The sequence below is a fragment of the Crotalus tigris genome, unplaced genomic scaffold, assembly GCF_016545835.1.
Source record: "Crotalus tigris isolate CLP2741 ecotype Arizona unplaced genomic scaffold, ASM1654583v1 scf7180000017775.1145084777:2100578, whole genome shotgun sequence".
In the NCBI taxonomy this organism is placed as follows: Eukaryota; Metazoa; Chordata; class Lepidosauria; order Squamata; family Viperidae; genus Crotalus; species Crotalus tigris.
This window is the reverse complement of record NW_024096626.1, coordinates 2,222,068-2,243,521: the sequence shown is the minus strand read 5'-3', so window position 1 is coordinate 2,243,521 and position 21,454 is coordinate 2,222,068. Positions and strand designations below refer to the sequence as shown.

General features: G+C 35.3%; 1 pseudogene; it reads right to left on the bottom strand.

The window, feature by feature from the left end:
* Nucleotides 1-18,388: 18,388 nt before the first annotated feature.
* Nucleotides 18,389-20,548, bottom strand: LOC120307421 (annotated as a pseudogene).
* Nucleotides 20,549-21,454: the final 906 nt, after the last annotated feature.

Below are 21,454 nucleotides of genomic sequence, written 5' to 3'. Positions count from 1 at the left end.
TTCTATAAAAGCAAATATTAGTGTCACCTAAATAACATGTAGGGAGAATCCCCCCTTTTTTAAATATAAGAAAGCCCCCACATTAGCAAAGAAATGCCCCCACCCCCAGAAAATAAAAGGCTTTCCTGAAGTAAAACCACTCAAGCTGCTGGCCCCTATGAATGGATATTTAGTTTCACAAACTATTCCACTCATAAACAAATCGCCTTCAGTTTCAGCCTCCACAGAAGGCTGGAATTGATCATATTAAAAAGCAGAGAGACAAAGAAACCTAAAATCTACATTCCTCACCCAGCCCCAGGACAGGGCACAACCTCAACAGCCACAATGGCAGACAGGCAACAATAATTAGAATACTAAAAGGGCACACTCAAGCACAGATTAAAGTAGATTTCACAGCAAACCTGGGCATCTAAATCACAAAGCACTAGAAGACATAAAAACCCATCCACTCACCAAACTGTTTTGTCAGCTGTCCCAGAACTGATGCTGAAGTTGCTTCTGACCACCAATAAAAGAACCTTCTTTTCAAGCAGCTGGCTTCTCTCTTCATTCGGCGGCACCCTCATTTTTCCTGGATGGGGACTCAAGCCAATTCTTCCTACAAACATAAATGTTATTAAAATGTAGTCTGAAATCTTACCAACAGACAACAGTACTGCCCTAACATTGGGCAGCTGTCTTAGAAGACTGAAAAAAATGTAGGGAAGAGAACATTCATTGCACATAACTTGTCTTGCATCCTCAAGTTGGTCTGCTGCCTCCAGGTACAGTAAAGCAGTATATTTAAAACTTGCAATTTTAAGATGAGTAGACTTCCAGAATTCCCCAGTCAGCATGTTGGCTAGGGAGTTCTGGATTTGAAGTCCACACAGCTTAAAGTTGCCAAGTATCAAAAATACTGCAATAGAGAATGTTGTTCTGCTATCAATTTAGAAGAAAGATGCACCTAACTATCCTGTTCCAGCATGTGGAATGTGAAGGAGTTCTAAGTAGTTTTTCTCTCAGAAACAACAGTCTTTGACTGGCCTTATATGAATTACATTAATCAGAAATATAACTTATGTAGTTTTACTTACTGGTGAAATTATACTATCTATAAGCAGTATATATTTCTGTCCAATATCGTATGTTCCTTCTTGTAATTGTGCTTTATTTCAGAGAAACTGGAGAGAATAACATGAGCAATAATGTTATATTTCTTTATAAATAAATGACAAAATATGAAGTACCTATTTTTGCTACATTTAAAAAATCCCTTAAAGATATAAAAATACTTTGAGAAAAGTGATTAAAACAAAATTTGGCCAGAGGCTAATAATTTGTTTAAAAAACATTGGTTTCTGATTAAGAAGTAATTTGTGATTTTTCTTTTTTTAATGAAGCATGATTCCAGTTCTACTTAATAGTCATTTTTAAAACCTTAGTACTACACATACTTTTGTTTTCATTGTTTTCCAGCTTGTCTAGCCATATAGACAGTAGTCCATTTTTAAAACTAATTAAGCTTTGAAAGCTAATCAACATCAGTGCAGAGATGATAGGAGCTACAGAGTAAGTATTCTTTTTCATTGTTTTATTTTAAATAAATATTTAAATAATTATTTTGGAGTTATAGCTCATATAATTTTAAGAACAATTTCATAATAAATAAAATGGATTAGTAGGAATAATATTTGTGATCTCCTAAAAACCTCTGTGGTTAAAAGCTCTAGTAACAGGTATCATTAAATTAGACAGCTCATCTGGATTTGAATATCCTATAAATAAAAACTGTCTGAATTTCCGATATTTTTGTCAATGACACAAAGCCAAGGTATGCCAATCAATTTTATTTACATGGCTAAAGACTGACCAGACCCCAACTGGGTTGATTTCTCTAATTACAAAGATAGTTATAGATTTTATTGATTATCACATATAATAAATAAAATACATCTAATTATTTTATCTCTCTATTGCTGTTGATTTTGGGTTTGAATAAGGGAATAAATTGTAGAACATAGGGTTCAAAACAAGCTGAGCCATGTGACAAAGATCTCCGAACAACTGAGGAAAATACAGAGGTTTATGCCTAAAATATATTTGTATATTGGATTCTTTGTGTTTTCTGAATTTAATTGTTTTCCCACAGATGCTACATTACCAGGTTTGGTAAGATCACCAATACAAGGAAAGTGGTTGTTTATATATAGTAACTTGCTCTGCCTGTCTTGGTTGAGATTCTGATTCTTCCTTAGGAGTTCCTTGTATTGTTTCTTCCCTGGTTGCTTCTCAGAGCTGTTTTCTGCTTAACTGGTGTCAGTTATTAAGGGACAATGTGCAGATTTCATCCTGCCATTATTTCTACTCAGAATGTAAATACCTGTAACAACTCATCATTAAAATTAAAATGGTATTTATTTTAAAATATGGGAAAATTTTTATCAATGGTTAGCATCATACTAGAGCGAGAAAGGATTGTGAAATTTAATAGGATGAATGATATTTACTGACTAAGCTTTATTTTTATGATTACACTTACTATTATTGATTACAATTGTTTAGTATTATATTAATTATTGTTATTCAATATTTGTACCCGGACGATAGTCTGCTTGCTAAAGCGGTGATTTTTTTGTGGGGGACAACCCCACCATTGTATTTATTCCCACCCCTATCCCATTCCTATTCCCCAACCCCATCCAATACCCATACCAACCCTATTCCTTCCCTACCATTATAAAATCTAATAAAATATTTATAAAAAAAATTAAAATGGTATCTGGACCATTCAGTTGTTGAGCACTCAGGATAACAAACAACCAAACTAAGCTAATACATTTGCCTTATCTACACAAAAGAAAGAAAACCATTTTTATGCTGTAAAAGAGAATTGAAATATATTGTTGTTGTTGTTGATGTTGTTGTTATTATTATTATTATTATTCAACTTCTATGTTGCTGAATTAAGAAGTAATTTCTTCTTCTTCTGGCCTTTTATATCAGACAATTATTGAGCAACATACAAAATCTGTAAAAGCCAGCAAAAATAAAAAAATATTATATTTCTCCACAACATTTCATAGTTAATTTTTTGAGTTCAGCAACACATTATATTTACCTATTCATATTTCAAGGTGTTCTAAGTAGTATTGAAAGAAAAATCTTCATCAGGGTCTATTTCAAGCCAGGAATAAACAAAATGGAGACTGCTTTAGAAAGAAGGTTCTTGTTTATTGAAGAGCAGAACCACAACAGCATGTGGCTCTGGGGCAGCTGACCACATGGTGCGGGGAGTGATGGGTTTTTATACTTTCTTTGGCTTTTGTATTTGAAGTTGTTTCTGTTCCTTTGGCATGAACTTTGACCTGAGCTTTTGAGTGTGTCCTTTTGGTATTCTGATGGTGGTGGGTTAATCCTTTTTTTTTTTTTTGTAAAAAAAATTTTTATTTTCGGTACTTCCGGTGGTTCCAGCGACGACGAATGGCGGCGTTTTACAAAGCCGCCCGTTCCTGGTGCGTGTAAAAGCCGCGGGACTTTGACAATCAGCTGTCCCGCGGCTTGAATCTCCTCCCTGGGAAAAAGGGAGGAGGAGAGCTCTCAGGTAGAGGTAAGAGCTCCCCTGGATTCCTGTTATTTTGGGGATCGGAGGGTAGAGCTCCCTCGGAGCCTGAGCAACTCCGCGTTCCAGGGAGACTTCATTCCGAAGTTTTTGGGATGAAGCAAGTTGCCGCTTCCACATCTGCTTTTTTTTCCAGCTGCTTGTGAGTATTTGAAAGCAGACGGAGCAGACCAGGAGAGACTGTGCTTAAGTTTGATGGTGCCTTTAACTTCAGCAAGTTTCCTCTTCCTTTTCTTTTGTTCACTTTCCCTTTAGAAGAAAGGGAAAGTGAAAACTAAAATGGCGATCATCTTTCTTGCCTGATTTGCATTACAGAGTAAAACCTGGATACAGATTAACTCTTTAAATACAGAAGTAAGAATTTGGCTTTTATTCTTTCCTCTTTTTTTCTCTATTTTTTTTCTCTTTTTTTTAAGAACACTTAAAAGAACTGTGCCTTTTTTTTTTTTCAATAAGAATCTTTCTTCTTGGAACTTAAGAAAATGGCTTCAAAACGTCTGCCTCCCGCCCCTAAGGTTCCTATTTCTTCTCCAATGCCTCAGCCTGCATCTCAGAAACCAAAATCACCTCCACCTTCTCCTCCTCCTCCTGCAATTTCTCTTAATGATTTACAAGATGCTTTAAAACAGCATGCCTTGGATATTAAGGAGGAGGTAAAAGATCTTATAATTGCAGAGAGGGCTAATACAGAAGAATTATTGGAGAAAAAGAACAAACAAGTAAGAGACCATATCCTTCTGGCCTTTCAGGGCCTAGCCCTGCACATAGAAAGGATTGATGACCAGATGGAAAAGATTACTGAAAATGCATCAAGGATGGAATTTAGAATGCAGGAGGTAGAGAACAAGATAGAAATTACACAGGATGAACAAATCATTTCACAATATAGGGAGATGGAACACGCATTGCGTATCAGAGGCCTGAGGGAGAACCCTCAGGAAGACTTAAAGATGCTTATTGTGAAAGATATTGCTCCTAATATTGGTTGGCGGCCTGAAATAATTGAGAATGAGATAGAAAAATTTTTTAGAGTTAATTCACGGGTTGCTAGACAGAGAAATCTACCAAGAGATGTGGTTATTTATTTTTCTAGAAGATCTATCCGTAATGAAATTATACAGGCTTTTTACAAACAAAAGTTTCAAATTGCTGATCAAGACGTGATAATTTTAAAAGAGATACCTCCAAAAATTTTAAGAGCCAGAAAAGATTTTACTTTCTTGTCTGATGAGTTGAAACATCGTCAAATTCAGTTCAGATGGGAGATTCCAAGAGGAATAATAGTAAATTATGAAGGGATACGTCACAGATTAACTACTGTTTCCAAAGCAAGAGATTTTTATCAGTCTATCTTAAAAGCAAGATTGTCACCACCTCCACAAATAAGGATGACGGAAGAGTCTCTTATGGCAGGAGCCTCATCAATGATGGTTATGGAACAAGCTGCACCGAATTCTGACATAAAAGAGCAAAGGATGACACGAGCTGCCCATAAACGTAAAGAAAAAGAGCAGTTGCAGAAGAGTGGTGAAAGTTTGGTTGTTACAGAGCCTGTGGGAGGGGCAAGACCAAAAAGATCTTCGACAGCAGATCTGCAGGCCATGCTCCAGAGGCTCCAGGCCGGTGGAGATGGTCAGGTTCCTGACCTGGAATGTTAATGGCTTAAACGTGCCCCAGAAACGAAGAAAGATTTTCCATTATTTGAAACAACATAATAATGATTTGATATGTTTGCAGGAGACTCATATAACTTTAAAGGATTCTAAATTTTTGATGAATTCCCGTCTGGGCACACATTTTACTGCTCCAGCCCCTGGGAAAAAAGGGGGAGTGGTAATTTATGTGAAGAAAATTTTTTCAGCTAAACTAATTGAGGCTGATTCTGAAGGAAGATATCTTTTTGTGGAATTATTATTACAAGGCCGAAAGGTTCTTATTGTTGGACTATATGCTCCCAATCAACAACAGAAACAATTTTATAAGTTGCTGCATGGCAAGATATCTCAGTTGGATTATAAATCGGTAATTTTGATGGGTGACTGGAATGGGGTTTTAGACCCAACTATAGACAAAAGAAGTTCCTCTAAAACTTTTATTCAAACTAAATTACCTATGACTTTCTTTGATTTGAAGGAAGAATTGGAGCTTATTGATATTTGGCGAGAAAGGAATACAAGTGACAGAGACTTTACCTTTTATTCTGATAGACACCAGTCATTTTCAAGGATTGATTTTTTTTTTATTACTAGTGACTTCCTCCCTAGAGTGAGGAAGGTGAAAATTTTTCCTAGAACATTGTCAGATCATAGTCCGGTGTGGATGGAGTTATATTCGGAAGACGGGAATAGAAGATCCTGGAGATTGAATGAGAACTTATTTAATCGGGAGGAGTTCATACAAAAGTGTAAAGAACATTTAAAGGACTTTTTTACTATAAATATGAATAAGGGAACATCGATGTCTATGGTGTGGGACGCTAGTAAAGCATATATGAGGGGAATTTTGATTCAATTGAATAAAGTTTTTAGGGAAAAAGGGTCACAAAGACGTAGAGAAATAGAAGAAGAGATCAAATCAAAAGAACAAGAGTTGGTTCTTAACCCTACTGATAATAATTTAAAGGTATCTATAAAGATGCTTAAGGAACAATTTAACATGTTGATGGCAGATCAGGTGGCTACCAATCTGTCGTATATGAGACATAATACTTTTTGCAATGCGAATAAGCCTGGGAGGTGGTTGGCTTATCAGTTACGAAAGAAACAGAAAGCTAGAATTATAGAGAAAGTAAAATATAAAGGTACTGAGGTTTTTCAGCAAGATTTGATTAAAAAAAGCTTTTTGGACTTTTACACAAAATTATATTCAAGTGATAATATAAGGGGTTTGGATATAGATAAATATTTACAATCAGTACATTTTCCTAGACTTTCAGAGGAACAACAAAATGGGATGAATAGTTTAATTACTGTGGAGGAAATTGGCTTAGCTATTAAGCAGTTAAAGGTTGGAAAGTCTCCTGGAACAGATGGACTGACTTCTAGGTATTATAAGATTTTATCTGAAGAAATGATAGAGCCACTAAAGGAACTCTTTAATAGTATTTTGTTGGGTATGCAAGTTCCTCCTTCTTGGAAAAGAGCTTTTATATCACTGATTCCGAAGGAAGATCAGGATCTTACAGAGCCTAAGAATTATAGGCCAATTTCATTATTGAATGTTGATTATAAGATCTTTACAAAAATTTTGGCAAATAGATTAATGCAGGTTATGAAAGACTTGATTCATAGTGATCAAGCAGGATTTATAACAGGGAGATATATGAAACATAATGTTAGACAAATTATTAACTTAATTGAGTACTTGGATAAGAATAATCAGATTCCTGTGGCTTTTATCTTTTTGGACGCTGAAAAAGCTTTTGATCAATTGGACTGGCAATTTTTATTTTCTTTGGTAGAGAAAATGAATTTTGGGGATAATTTTTTACATGCACTTAAAGCTATATATCAGCAGCAATCTGCACAAATTGTTGTAAATGGGGGATTGACTGAGAATTTTAATATTCAAAAAGGGACAAGACAAGGATGTCCATTATCCCCATTGTTATTTGTTTTAACATTGGAAATTTTATTGATTCAGATTCGGGAATCGAAGTTAATTAAGGGTGTAAAGATAAGGAAGAATGAGTATAAATTGCGGGCATTTGCGGATGATTTGGTTTTAATTTTGGAACAGCCGAATCAGGCGATTGATGGTTTATTAGAATTTATAACACAGTATGGGAATGTTTCTGGTTTTAAAGTTAATAATTATAAGACTAAGATATTATCTAAGAATATGTCAGTTAAAGAAAGGGAAAGTTTGATTAAAGCCACAGGTTTTCAGATGGTAAAAAAGGTTAAATACTTGGGAGTATATCTAACTGCTTCAAATGGAAAATTGTACAAGAACAATTATGAACCACTATGGGCAAAAGTCCAAAAGGATTTAATAGATTGGAAAAAATTGCAATTGTCATTGTTGGGGAGAATTTCAGCTGTAAAAATGAATGTTCTACCAAAGTTTCTTTTTTTGTTTCAGATGATACCTATTCTTAAAAAAGAGGCAAATTTGGAGGAATGGCAAAAGGGTATCAATAATTTTATATGGGCCGGGAAGAAACCAAGGGTTAAATTTAAGATATTACAGGATGCTCGAGAAAGAGGGGGACTTAAGGCACCCAATTTGAAATTATATTATGATGCAGCCGCCCTAACTTGGTTAAGTGATTGGCTTAATTTAACAAATATGGATATTCTTTTTTTGGAAGGTTGGGATTTAATATATGGTTGGCATGCATATTTAATTTTTAATAAGAAAGTTGATCGGACTTTTAAATCACATATTTTGAGGAATGCCTTACTTCGTGTTTGGAAGAAGTATTATTATAGATTAAATTATAAAATACCTATCTGGGGGATTCCCAGACATGCAATTGAGGGAACCTCTAAGGGGACAAATTTTGATAAAATTTCATATAAAGAATTGTTAATTTGTTCTGGTTCGAATTGGCATTTGAAATCCCTAGATGTATTAAGGCAGCAAAATATTCTACAGTCATGGTTTCAATATTTACAAATAATGGATAGATGGACTGTAGACAAGAAAGAGGGAATAACACTAGAAGATAGACAATTGGTTATTCAGATTAAAAACCAAGGTCCGGCTCATATAAAAAGAATATATAATGTTTTATTAGAGTTAGATTCGGAAACAGAATTGGTTAAAGATTGTATGATTAAATGGGCTCAGAATATACAGGAGCCGATCTCATTGGATTTATGGGAGATAATTTGGATAAGAAATGTTAAATTTACACAAGCTCAAAATTTGAGAGAAAATTTTTATAAAATGTTTTATAGATGGCATTTAGATCCTAAAAAATTATCTTGTATGTATTCCAACATACAGCCCAAATGTTGGAGATGTGGCAATAATGATGCGACATACTTTCATATTTGGTGGAATTGTAAAAAAGTAAAGGCTTTTTGGATTATGATTTGGTGGAACATTCAAAAGATTTTTAGAAAGAAGATAAAGTTTACTCCTCAACTATTTTTACTTGGTATTTTTGTTGACTTAAATGAAAAAGAAACTACTTTGATGTTGAATTTATTAACTGCAGCAAGGTTACTAGTAGGTCTATATTGGAAGAAAGATTCTTTGCCTACTTTAGAAGAATGGATATTTAAAGTATCTAGTTTTGCAGAAATGGCAAAAATTTCTGCTTATTTAAAGGATCATACACAAGAAAGATATATTACTGTATGGGGAAGGTGGATAGATTATATTCAGAAAAAATATGGAATTAAAAAGTTTTATTTATTTTATGAATGAATATCAAATATTATAGAGAATTGTTTTATAAGTTATGGAGTTAAAGGTTAATTATGATATTTTTTTTCTTTCTCTCTTTTTTTTCTTTTTTCTTAATTATTATAATTTTCTTTTTCTTTTTTTTTCTTAACCCTGTATTCTGCTCTGGGAAGTGAAGGGAGGGGGGTGGGGGTGGGAGGGAGGGTAAGGGGGGGTTCTCTATTTTAAAATTTTATTGTATTTTTATAAATGATTGTATGTTTTAAAAAATAAAAATTTTCAATAAAAAAAATTTTATTTTCAATTTTTCATTACATTCATAAAGAGTACTTCAGATAAAGAATAGAATAAATTTATACACATAACTTTCGGTATTGCTCACCCATTTCCCCCCAAACCGCATCCACCCTCTAACCTCTTCTCTCACTTCCCTCTTTCCCTCTTCTTCCTCACTCTCCCCCTCTCCTCCTTCTCCTCAACCTTCCTACTTACTTCTCCCCTTCCTCCTATCTTCTCACTCCGGATGCAGTCCAGGGGAAATGCCCGAGCAATTCCTCTCTCCAAATTAAAACATCAATATTATATACAATAAAACTATTTCTAATCTGACCTATTTAACCTCCAACCCATCCTCCTCCCACCCCCCTCCCACCCCTCTCCCCCCCAACTTCCCAGAGCCAAGTACAGGGTTATACAAACATATTAAATATAATCTATTTAAGTTTACTAATTATACAATAACCAAAATCATACTAACCCTTAACTCTCTTCAGACTTTAACATCATAATTTTATAAACAAATCCATTACTCATAAAATAAATGAAACTTTGTAGTTCCATATTTCTTCTGAACATATTCTATCCATCTTCTCCATACAATAACATATCTCTCTTGTGAATGATCCTTTAAATAAGCAGAAATTTTAGCCATTTCTGCTAAATTAGATACCTTAAATACCCATTCTTCTAAAGAAGGCAGAGAGTCTTTCTTCCAATATTGACCCACCAATAATCTTGCTGCTGTTATTAAATTCAACATTAAAATAGTTTCTTTAGCATCAAAATCCACAAAAATACCCAAAAGAAATAATTGGGGAGTAAACTTAATCTTCCTTTTAAAACCCTTTTGAATATTCCACCAAATCATAATCCAAAAGGCTTTAATATTTTTACAGGTCCACCAAACATGAAAATAAGTTGCATCCAAGCAACCACATCTCCAACATTTAGGTTGCAGGTTCGGGTACATACAAGACAACTTTTTAGGATCCAGATGCCATCTATAAAACATTTTATAAAAATTATCTCTCAAATTTTCAGCCTGCGTAAATTTAACATTTCTAATCCAAATTAACTCTCATAAATCCAGTAAAATCAGTTCCTGAATATTCTGGGCCCATTTAATCATACAATCTTTTATTAATTCTGTTTCCGAATCCAATTTTATTAACTCATTGTAAATTCTTTTAATATGAGCATATTTCTGATCTTTAATCTGAATTACCAAATTTTCATCTGCTAAAGTGATTCCCACTTTCTTATCTAAGGTCCACCTCTCCACTATTTGCAAATACTGAAACCATGATTGTAAAATATTTTCTTGCCTTAACAAATTTGAAGACTTTAGTTGCCAATCAGTAGCCGACCAAATAAGTAATTCTTTATACGAAATATTATCAAAATTCACCCCCTTAGGAACCCCCTGAATTGTTTGTCCAGGAATCCCCCAAAGGGGTATTTTATAATTTAACTTATAATAATACTTCTTCCAGACTCGAAGTAGAGCATTTCTTAAAATGTGTGACTTAAAAACCAGATCTACCTTCTTATCAAAAACTAAATATGCATGCCAACCATATAATAAATCCCAACCATCAAGAGCAAGAATATTTTTATTTGTTAAATTAAGCCAATCACTTACTAAAGTTAAAGTGGCCGCATCATAATATAATTTCAAATTAGGTGCTTTAAGTCCACCTCTTTCTCGAGCATCTTGTAAAATCTTAAACTTTACCCTTGATTTCTTCCCACCCCAAATAAATTTATTGATACCCTTCTGCCACTCATCCAAATTAGCATCCTTTTTTAAAATAGGTATCATCTGAAACAAAAAAAGAAACTTTGGTAGAACATTCATCTTTACTACTGAAATTCTCCCCAGCAACGATAGTTGTAATTTTTGCCAATCATTTAAATCTTTTTGTACTTTTACCCATAGGTGTTCATAATTATTCTTATACAATTTTCCATTAGATGTTGTAATACATACTCCTAAATACTTAACCTTATTAACTACTTCATAACCTGTTGCTTCAGCTATAATATCTTTTCCCTTCATAGACATATTTTTCAATAATATTTTAGTTTTATTCTTATTCACCTTAAAACCAGAGACCTGTCCATACTGTGCTAAAATTTCAACCAAGTCTCTGACCGAATCTGTTGGGTGGGATAACATCGCAACCAAATCATCAGCAAAAGCTCTCAGCCTATAATCAATCTTACTTATTTTTATTCCTTTTAATCTAGATGAATCTCGAATTTAAATAAGTAAAATCTCCATTGTTAATACAAATAGCAAGAGGGATAAGGGACAACCCTGTCTCGTACCTTTTTCTATTTTAAATACATCTGTTAATCCCCCATTAATTATAATTTGTGCCAATTGTTGCAGATATATGGCCTTGAGAGCACACAAAAATTTGTCTCCAAGGTTCATTTCCTCTACGACTTTCAATAAAAATTTCCAATCTAATTGATCAAAAGCTTTCTCAGCATCTATAAATATTAAAGCAGCAGGGATTTGGTTGTTCTTATCCAAATACTCTATTAAATTAACAATTTGTCTTACATTATATTTCATATATCTTCCCATTATAAATCCAGATTGGTCAGTATGAATCAATTGTTTCAAAACCTGCATTAATCTATTTGCCAGTATCTTTGCAAAAATCTTATAATCTGTATTTAAAAGAGATATAGGCCTATAATTTCTAGGTTGGGACAGATCCTGGTCTTCCTTTGGAATCAATGATATAAAAGCCCTTCTCCAAGATGGAGGTAGCTCTGCTCCCAACAAAATATCATTGAAAAGTTCCTTTAATGGTTCTATCATTTCTTCAAATAGCATCTTATAATAAATTGCTGTTAGCCCATCAGTACCTGGAGTCTTGCCAACCTTCAATTGTTTAATTGCAGAAATAATCTCTTCAGAAGTAATTAAACCATTAATCCCATCACGTTGGTCAATCGTAAGTCTAGGAAAATGTGCTTCCTGTAAATATTTTTCTATGTCTGAAATGTGTATAGTTTCACTAGGGTATAACTTTGAATAAAAATCTTAAGTCTTTTTAATCAAATTTTGTTGATACACTTCTTTACCTTTATAAATTATTTTATCTATAGTCCTTGATTTCTGTTTCTTGCATAATTGATAAGCCAACCATCTACCAGGTTTATTTGCATTACAAAATGTATTATGTTTCATATACCTCAAATTAGTTGCCATCTGATCTGCTATTAACATATTAAAATGCTCCTTAATCAGAGTTATAGAAACCTTTAAGTTATTATCCATTGGGTTTGATATTAAAATCTTTTCCTTACATTTAATCTCATCTTCCAACTCTTTACGTTTCTGAATCTGTTTACGTCTATGAGCATTATTCATAGAAATCAAAATCCCTCTCATATATGCTTTACTAGAATCCCATACCATCGGCATCGAGGTACCCTTATTCATGTTCCAAGCAAAAAATTCCTTTAAGTAACCTCTACATCTCTGTATATTCTCTTCATATCTGAATAAATTCTCATTCAACCTCCAAGACCTTCTAGTCCCTTCTTCCAGAAAAATTTCCAACCATACAGGACTATGATCTGAAAATATTCTAGGAAATATCTTGATATTCTTCACCCTAGAAAAGAAATCATTAGTAACTAAAAAAAAGTCAATTCTAGAATAAGATTGGTGCCTATCTGAAAAAAAGGTAAAATCTTTTTCCTGAATGTTCCGTTCTCTCCAAATGTCTCTAAGTTCCAAATCATCCTTTAAATCAAAAAAAAAGCTTTAGGAAGTCTTGCATGATTAGAAACTTTAGAAAATCCCTTCTTACCTTTACTTGAATCTAAAACACCATTCCAATCTCCCATCATAATAACTGACTTGTAATCCAAATAAATTAATTTCTGGTGAATCATCTTGTAGAAATATTTTTGTTGTTGATTGGGAGCATATAATCCAACAAGAAGAGTTCTCTTATCATTTATTAATAAATCAATAATGACATATCTGCCTTGTCAAAATCAATTAGTTTTGGTGAAAGCTCCTTTCTCACATAAATAACTACACCTCCTTTTTTCTGCAAAGCAGGAGCTATGAAGTGTACCCCCAGCCAGGGGTTAAACAAGTATTTTTGATCTTTAGAAATAATATGAGTCTCTTGTAAACAAATAATATCATTTCTGTGTTGTTTCAAATAATGAAAGACTTTCTTTCTTTTCTGTGGTGAATTAAGGCCATTAACATTCCAGGTTAGAAGCTTTGCCATTCTTGGCAGGTTGAAGCCTTTGGAACAAAACCTCTAAATTTGCAGTCGATGACCTCTTTGGCCTTGCTCCTCCCACTGGCTCCAAAGTAGACTGTGGTCAAAAAAAAGTAAACAAAATTAAAAAATAATAAAATAGGAATAAAGGAGAAGAAAAAGCAATTTCCCCTTTAAAAAAGAAGAGTTTTCTTTAAATAAACCAAATCTATTGTGTTGTTGAAACTTTGTTGCCAGATGAAATTAGTAAATAGAAAGTAGAAAGTGAAAGTTCTCAAACAAAGAAAGTAACAAATAAGCAGGACTCCTCTGCCATATTTCTTCACTCTGACAGTTTGTTAAAGTAATAGCAGGAGAAGATGTTAATTCTCACATGAGTTAAGTTTAAAATAAAATCATTCAATTCTTGTCCTCCTGCTTTTAAATTAACTTACAGTTTCCATTTAAGCAGCAGCAGTGGAGGCAGCGTCTAACTTCGTTCTCCCGCCGGAGAACAAAGGCGTCCAAGGAAGCGGAGTACACCCAGACTCCGAAGGAGCTCTCATTCTTCATCTCCCAAGAAAAAATCTCTGGGAGATTGGTAAAGCTCTACTTCTATCCGGGAGAAGGCTCACCTTCCTCCCTTCGCCCGGGAGGAAGGTTTCAAGCCGCAAAACAGCTGATCGACGCTGTCTTGCCGGCTTTTACACTTTCCTGTGACGGACGGCTGTCAAAAAGCCGCCATTGGCACAGTGCAGCCACCGGAAGCCCCAATCCTATTATGTCCTAAAGGTCATGTCCTGTTTTCCTGGGGCTGTGGCTGATGGCTACGTCTTGTGTTGGATTTTTGGGTGAGGGGTTGCTGGTTTTAATCCTATCATTCTGCTGGTTAGCTATCAAATCTTGCTCCAAAGGGATTTTGAATGATCCTGTCTTGAATGGATTTCTGCAGGTAGTATTTGCTCATGAATGGGGCCTCAGTCTTTCTGAATGGGATTGTCAAATCTGCATTTCTACAGACCTGGCCTGCTGAGTTTCTGGCTGGGGGAGAAGGAGAGGTTTTTGCCTTTTAAGATTTTCTTCATTATTCCCTTGGGGAAATAGAATATTCTGCCTTTTTAATATTCCCCAAAATATTTCGTTCTCTGGGGGGGGGAGGTGCTGCTGTCTTCTTACAGTAGATAAGAATAAAATACTAGATAAAAAATAAATATATAATTAAATATTTAAAAAACCAATTTAAATAGAAAGTAATTGTAAGGGATATCCACTAAAAAAAACTAACTTCATCTCTCAGTCAAACAGATTACAGCAAAAAATAAATTCAGTCATAAATTTGCCAAGATATCAGAGATGGAACTACTTAAGCTTTCTTTAGCAAGAGGTTCCAGAGCCAAGATGCAGCTACTGAGAAGGCCTTCTATCTCAAAAAATAGCTACTGCTGGTGACAAAGGAAGAGAATTTCTCAGGATTTTTTAAAAGACAGTAAACTCCCATGTGAAATATAATTTTTTAAATAGCCTCCTGGCAGGTTAAATATCCTGGTATTGCAATTGTGATGAAATTTGTTCAGATTGTTATTGTGATAGGCCCATTGAAGAGATTTCACTTTGCAACCATCCACACATACTGTAGTTTGCATGATAAAACTGGCTATTTCACATCTTCTAAAAAGATCTGTAGTAAAACAGAAGAGACCTTCTTAACTGCATAATGCTTGTACACAAGCTTAGAAAATTAGTACAGCCTTTAAGGCTCCAGAGAGCACACCAAGTAAACAACCTGCCCAACAAAGGCTAGTGATAAGCCAGCCCTCTGAATGTTTCCACTCAATCCAACCTTTATGAATTCTGCTTCTCTTGGATTATAAATCATCAATGAGCCACTGACCTACCTAAATTTGCTGTGTCTTTTTTCTGTATCTATGAAATAACTCCACTGCAGTTAAGTTTCATACCAGATTTTGAGTCCAGTATTTTGATGAGGGATACGGATTTCCTAGATTTGGCTAGTTATTGTTGATATTACTGTATGGCTTGTTATAGTAGCCAGGAGACCCACCTTCATCAGACAACAAAGCAATGGTTTGAGGAAAGACGGGCAATATATTTTACTCCCTCCATATGGTTCACATGCCAAATAGAAAAAAAGAGTTTTTCCTACTTTTCTGTGTTAGGCCAAGTTGACCATAAGTAATCCATATGGTCAATAAAACACACTTTTAGGCATGACTCTGTGCAGTGTTTCAGAAGTTGCATAAATCTAACAACTTTTTAAATACTCTTGGGATATGTTTTATGTCTGGTCATATGAAAATTAACTCTCTGTCCCATCATAGTTGTGTCCAACCATAACCTTGGCTGAGCCCCAACTCCAAGACATATTATAATCACATTTCTGTGGAAGTTCATAAATGCCTCCATGAGATCATTAATTTAATTTTAAAACAATGAGCCAATTATCATATATTTTGGACACTGGGGACCAGCTTAAGCAACTTAAATCAAATTTGACAATGGTTTATTTAATCTTTCTATTATAAAAATAGATGAAATATCCAATTCCTCAATAATAAGTGTTATTTGAATTAAGTTGACAAGGTTTATGAAATAGCTATGAGCAAAAAATACAGTGTGTAACCTGTTTCTGAATGGCAATAGCAGTTAAACTTATATACCTGCTTCTTAGTACTTTACAGCCCTCTCTAAGCAGTTTACAGAGTCAGCATATTGCCCCCAACAATCTGGGTCCTCATTTTACCCACCTCGGAAAGATGGAAGGCTGAGTCAACCTTGAGCTGCTCAGAAACAAACTCCTGGAGTGAGCAGTGAGTTAGCCTACAATTCTGCATTCTAACCACTGAACCACCATGGCTCATACTGCTAAGAGAACGAGTAGGCTTTCTTTTCAAGCCAGTTAGTGAAAACCTTATTCAATGAAAAAAGATAATATATAACATTAACCAAACTTCACCAAACATTGGGATATTCCACTGCTATTCAGGAAACTCTATGCCTAGATACAAGTCATCTCAGATATATTTTGCATTCTGCTTTATTTATAAGGAGGGCCCACTTGAGAATTAGAATTCCTGAAACCTCTAGAATGGGATCAGGTCAGAACTTGGAAATGTGCACTTGCCTTGTTACTTCTGCTCAAGCAGGAGATCCTATACCATTTTAGACAAATGGCTGTCCAGTCTCTTTTTAAAAGCCTCCATTGGTGCAGCACCCACAATTTCTGAAGGCAAGTCATTCCACTGGTTGACTGTTCTTACTGTCAGGAAATTTCTCCTTAGTTCTAGGTTACTTCTCTTCTTGGTTAGTTCTCATCCATTGCTCCTTGTCCTGCCTTCGAATACTTTGGAAAATAGTTTAATCTCCACCCCCCCATTCTTTGTGGCAGCTCCTCAAATATTGGATTGGAAGACTTTCTAGAGTTATTTAAAGTGCCTTTGGAATGAAACACATTCAATCCTGATATCTGTGTCAGAAATACACACGGATACTAGAGCACTATCCATGTATATTTCTGATACATTAAAAAAAATCATTATTTTTAACACCAGGAATGACTGACAGAAATAAATATATATTTAAAAATATATTGGATATATTCAAAGGTGAATTTTATACTTCCTAGTTTTCCTAAACTTAAATTAGATTTAGTTTAAAAGTCCATTATAAATTTATTTTATGTGAGGAGGCGGAGCCAGCTGAAGTACATATCAGATTTGTGAAGAAGTCAATTAGGGATGAAATTTTGCACAGAACAAGGGACGACCCAATAGAATACAGAGGTAAACAACTAACTGTTCTTAAACAAGTCCCTAGAAGGGTAAGAGACCTAAGAAGGCCCTACCAACATATTACATCAAAATTAATAAGACAAAGCATCAATTTTAGGTGACTAATGTCAGAAGGGATTCTGGTGACCTGGCAAGAAAAAAGATATAAGCTAGATTCGATTGACAAAGCAGAAGAGTTTTTCCAGCAGCATCTAGGCAATGAAGATGAACTAGAAGAAAGAGAGTTAAGAGAAGAGAACAATTCAGAGAGATATAATAGAAAGACACAAGAATTACAAGGCAAAAAACAGGAAACGGAGAGAAGAGAAAAAATGAGAATGAACTATGACAATGATGATGAAAGTAGACACAAAGAACTCAAGGAAGATAGACCGACAAGAGCGACAAGATCAAAACAGAGGCAGTAATGAAGAAATATTAACAGTATTATCATTAAATGTAAATGGACTAAACTCTCCGGCTAAGAGAAATATAATTTTGAATAAGCTCAGTAAGAAAAACTTAGACATAACAATTTTACAAGAAACACATATAAAGATTCAAGATCAGGATCTACTAAACCAGTGGTTCTTAATCTTTTTGAACGAATCGCCCCCTTTAGCCAATGAGGAAGTTGTCATTGCCCCCTCCCCCAACATAACCTCTCAATCACAACATAGGAAATAATTCTTCAATTTATGCAAACACTTTTTTTGTTTTTTTTAAAATTGTCATCTGGACATATCAATGCAAATAATTTATTTCCAGTCTTTTTCCCATATCTCAACTGTGTGAAAAAGTTTGGTGCCACCTGTCACTTCATTCCCAAACTTCGTGATACATGTATTTCATTATTATTGAATTTATTCAAGACACTTAAATGTAATGACTACTGAAAACAAAATTCAATTGCAAGAAAGTGAAATGCCCGAAAAGAAAAACAGTAACATTTAATGATTGAATTACAAGTGAAATTTAAGACACAAAAAGAAATATAAAAAGGGCATAAGAACAAACTGCAATGCAGCAACTAAGAATTTCAAGACGAAAACTCTGAAACTAAATTAAGATTCGAGGAAAGTATATATAGTCACGCACACTGTAAAAAGGATTTAAAAGACACAAACAAAATATAATATTGAACTGGAGTGCACGCTAAAAAAGTACAATACAAAGAGACACACAAAATGTTTTACAGAGCACAACAAAAATTCAAAAACAAAGCCAAAAACTGGAACGTGAAATCCAATGTAAGCAAATACAATGATAAAAGCTCAGACAATTATTAATGAAAAAAATGTATGTACACAAAAAGCAAAAAAAAAAAAAAAGAACATCAATGGCTGCTCTGTGCTTGGTGAGCTGATGCCAATTTCTTGATGTCTGGAACTATTTTTGTTAATTGCATTCTTAAATCACCACGCTCAGAGATCTTCAACATGTTCCTTGACTTAGAAAGGATCTGTTGGATGGCGCTGAAGCCCCTCTCCACTAAGTAAGTGGAAGGAAAGGCTAAAAGAAGCAACTTAACTTTCTCCCACAATATTGGGTAAGTGTTCCTCATTTTCACCCAAAAAGCTTCGTAGCCGTAACTCTGAAAATGTGACTGGGCTTCACAGTCTTGTTTCAGATCTGTCAGTGGCTCTTGCAGTTTGGGATGAAGTTGTGCAAAGTCTGCTGTGAAAGGATTTAGCACCCAAGTGGGCCCTTCCAGATTTATTAGATCATAGAATCTGGTTTCCATATCTTCTTTTAGTTGCTTCAAGTGGCAGCAAAAAATGTCCAAATCTTCTCCTTGGAGTTCACATTCATTACCAAGGCTTGGGAACTGATATAGCTCCTGGCGACTTATATTGCTTGCAAGGAGATCCAATTTGAAAATAAATGAGCAGATTACTCCCATGGCCTTAAGAAAATTGATTTTATCTCCTTGCAGCTTTACGTTCACTTCATTCAGCTTTTCAAAAACATCAGCGAGATAAGCTACATCCAGACGTCGAAGTTTAAGAGAACTGCTTAGACTTGGGTCAATGGATTTAAGAAATTCAACAACTGTGTCAAAAAGTTTGTTGCAAACACTTTCCTTTTGAAAGCCACCTTACTTCGGTGTGCAAAAGGAAATCTTCAAACTCCTCATCATGTTCTTCACAAAGCTTGTGAAAAAGTCGGTTGTTCAAGGCATTCGACTTAATTTTATTCACAGCATTAATGAGGTAACATAGAGACTCGTGCAAACGGCTACTCAAATTTTTTGAGACGAGGTGCTGTCTATGAATGATGCAATGGACAGTCATAACTCCAGGTACAACCAATTTTAGATGAGCTTGAAATCCACAATATCGTCCAACCATGGATGCAGCTCCGTCGGTTGCACATGCCACGACGTTTGTCAAAGGGATGTTTTTCTCATTAAAAAAAACTTCAACCTTTTTAAATATTGAAGAACCTTTTGTGTCGATGCCTAAATTTTGAACAAATAACAGTTCTTCCCCAATCTCTTCATTTCTGTTGATGAAATGGATAAGCCAATAACATTTTCATAAATCGTTGACTCGTCAATCTGCATCACGGATTCTGTATTTTTCAAGGTGTCAATAAGCCTTTCTTCCACATCAGCAGCCATTTTATCAATTCTTTTTGATATGGTGTCATTGCTCAAAGGAATCGATTGCATGATAGTGCTTGTGCTGGGCCCCAACATGGTGGCAACAATCTGTTTCACTGCTGGTAAAATCAGCGTTTCTCTGATAGTGTGAGGTTTGTCACATTTTGCTATCAACAAAGATACTTCATAGGAACAAATGAGCCCCTTGTCGGCATTGAGTGACAATTTTCCAAATAACTTCCCAACAGTGCTGCGACCCTCAAACTTGGCCTTTAAGGACTGGAAAAACGATGCCGGTTTGTCGGCTTTATCCGAATGAATTCTTACCAAATGGTCTTTCAGTCAGGAAGGCTTCATCACTTCATTTGAAAATGTTTTCTCACAAAGAAGACAAAACGGAAGCTGTACGTTGGAAGGAGATGGAATTAATCCCAATTTTAGGTATTCCGTTGAATATTGGCGACACTTCCTCTTCTCGGCCATGTTGAGAGGTCCTTGAAATGAAAGGCACTACCTGCAAATTAAATTTTCAACTGCACTGGAACACCAGAAAAACACACGTGGACGTTGATAAACCTAGTTTCAACAGTTACGTTGACATTACAGCTGACATCACAGGGGACAGCCACTCAGCATGCAATGTTTCAAAAGAAGTGCTCCCCCCTCCATCACAGCCCATTCTGGCCAATGGCGTGCCACTGTATGGGTAGAGGCTGCTGCGCAACACACATGAAGATAAGCGATGCGTATTCACATATGTACGGCATTCTGTACTGAAGCTAGCTGGAGGAACATTTGAAAATACAATTCAATCCACTAATAGTGAGCGATCTGATGTTTTTGTATGACAGATATACAGCGATTCACTGTACAAAAAAGTCTCAAAAGTGCCCCCAAACTTCTCACTCCATCACCCCTTTTTTGTTCCTTCGCCCCCACATCGCCCCTTTTCATTCCATCGCCCCCCCTGAAAAACAAAATCACCCCCTGGGGGGCAATATCGCCCAGGTTAAGAACCATTGAACTAAACTACTCTAAGTTAGGAATCAAATTTGTATCGCTTTCACACCAAAACAAATCTATCAAGATGAGGAAAGTAGAATACTGATTATTGAAATTTCCCTGAATAAAAAAAAGGTTGCCCTGGTAGGAATTTATGCCCCCAATGAAAAACAAAGACAATTTGGAGGCGGAGCCAACTGTCAAACGAAATGGCTGTGCTGAAACGCCACTCCGAATTAGCGTGCTGATTTCACAGCCATTTCTCTATTCCCGGTGGGTTTTTTAAAAGCCCCAGATCTCTCAGAGGGAGATCAGAAGTGGAGGTGCCCAGCTGAGTGGCTCAGGACAGCAGTCCAAGCAGCAGAAAGCAGGAAAGCCTAGGAGAAAGCCGGGTGAAGGAGATGGCCCATCATGGCGGCCATGAAGAAATGACAGCTGTCTGAAATAGCGGTAAATTAATGGGATAGTGACTCAACTAACCTGGCAGAGTAAACACTCAGCGAACTCTTGTAAGTGTTCCGGATTGTGAAATCTTTCTGGAGAATTTCAAAGAAGGGAAGAAAACAGGAGAAAC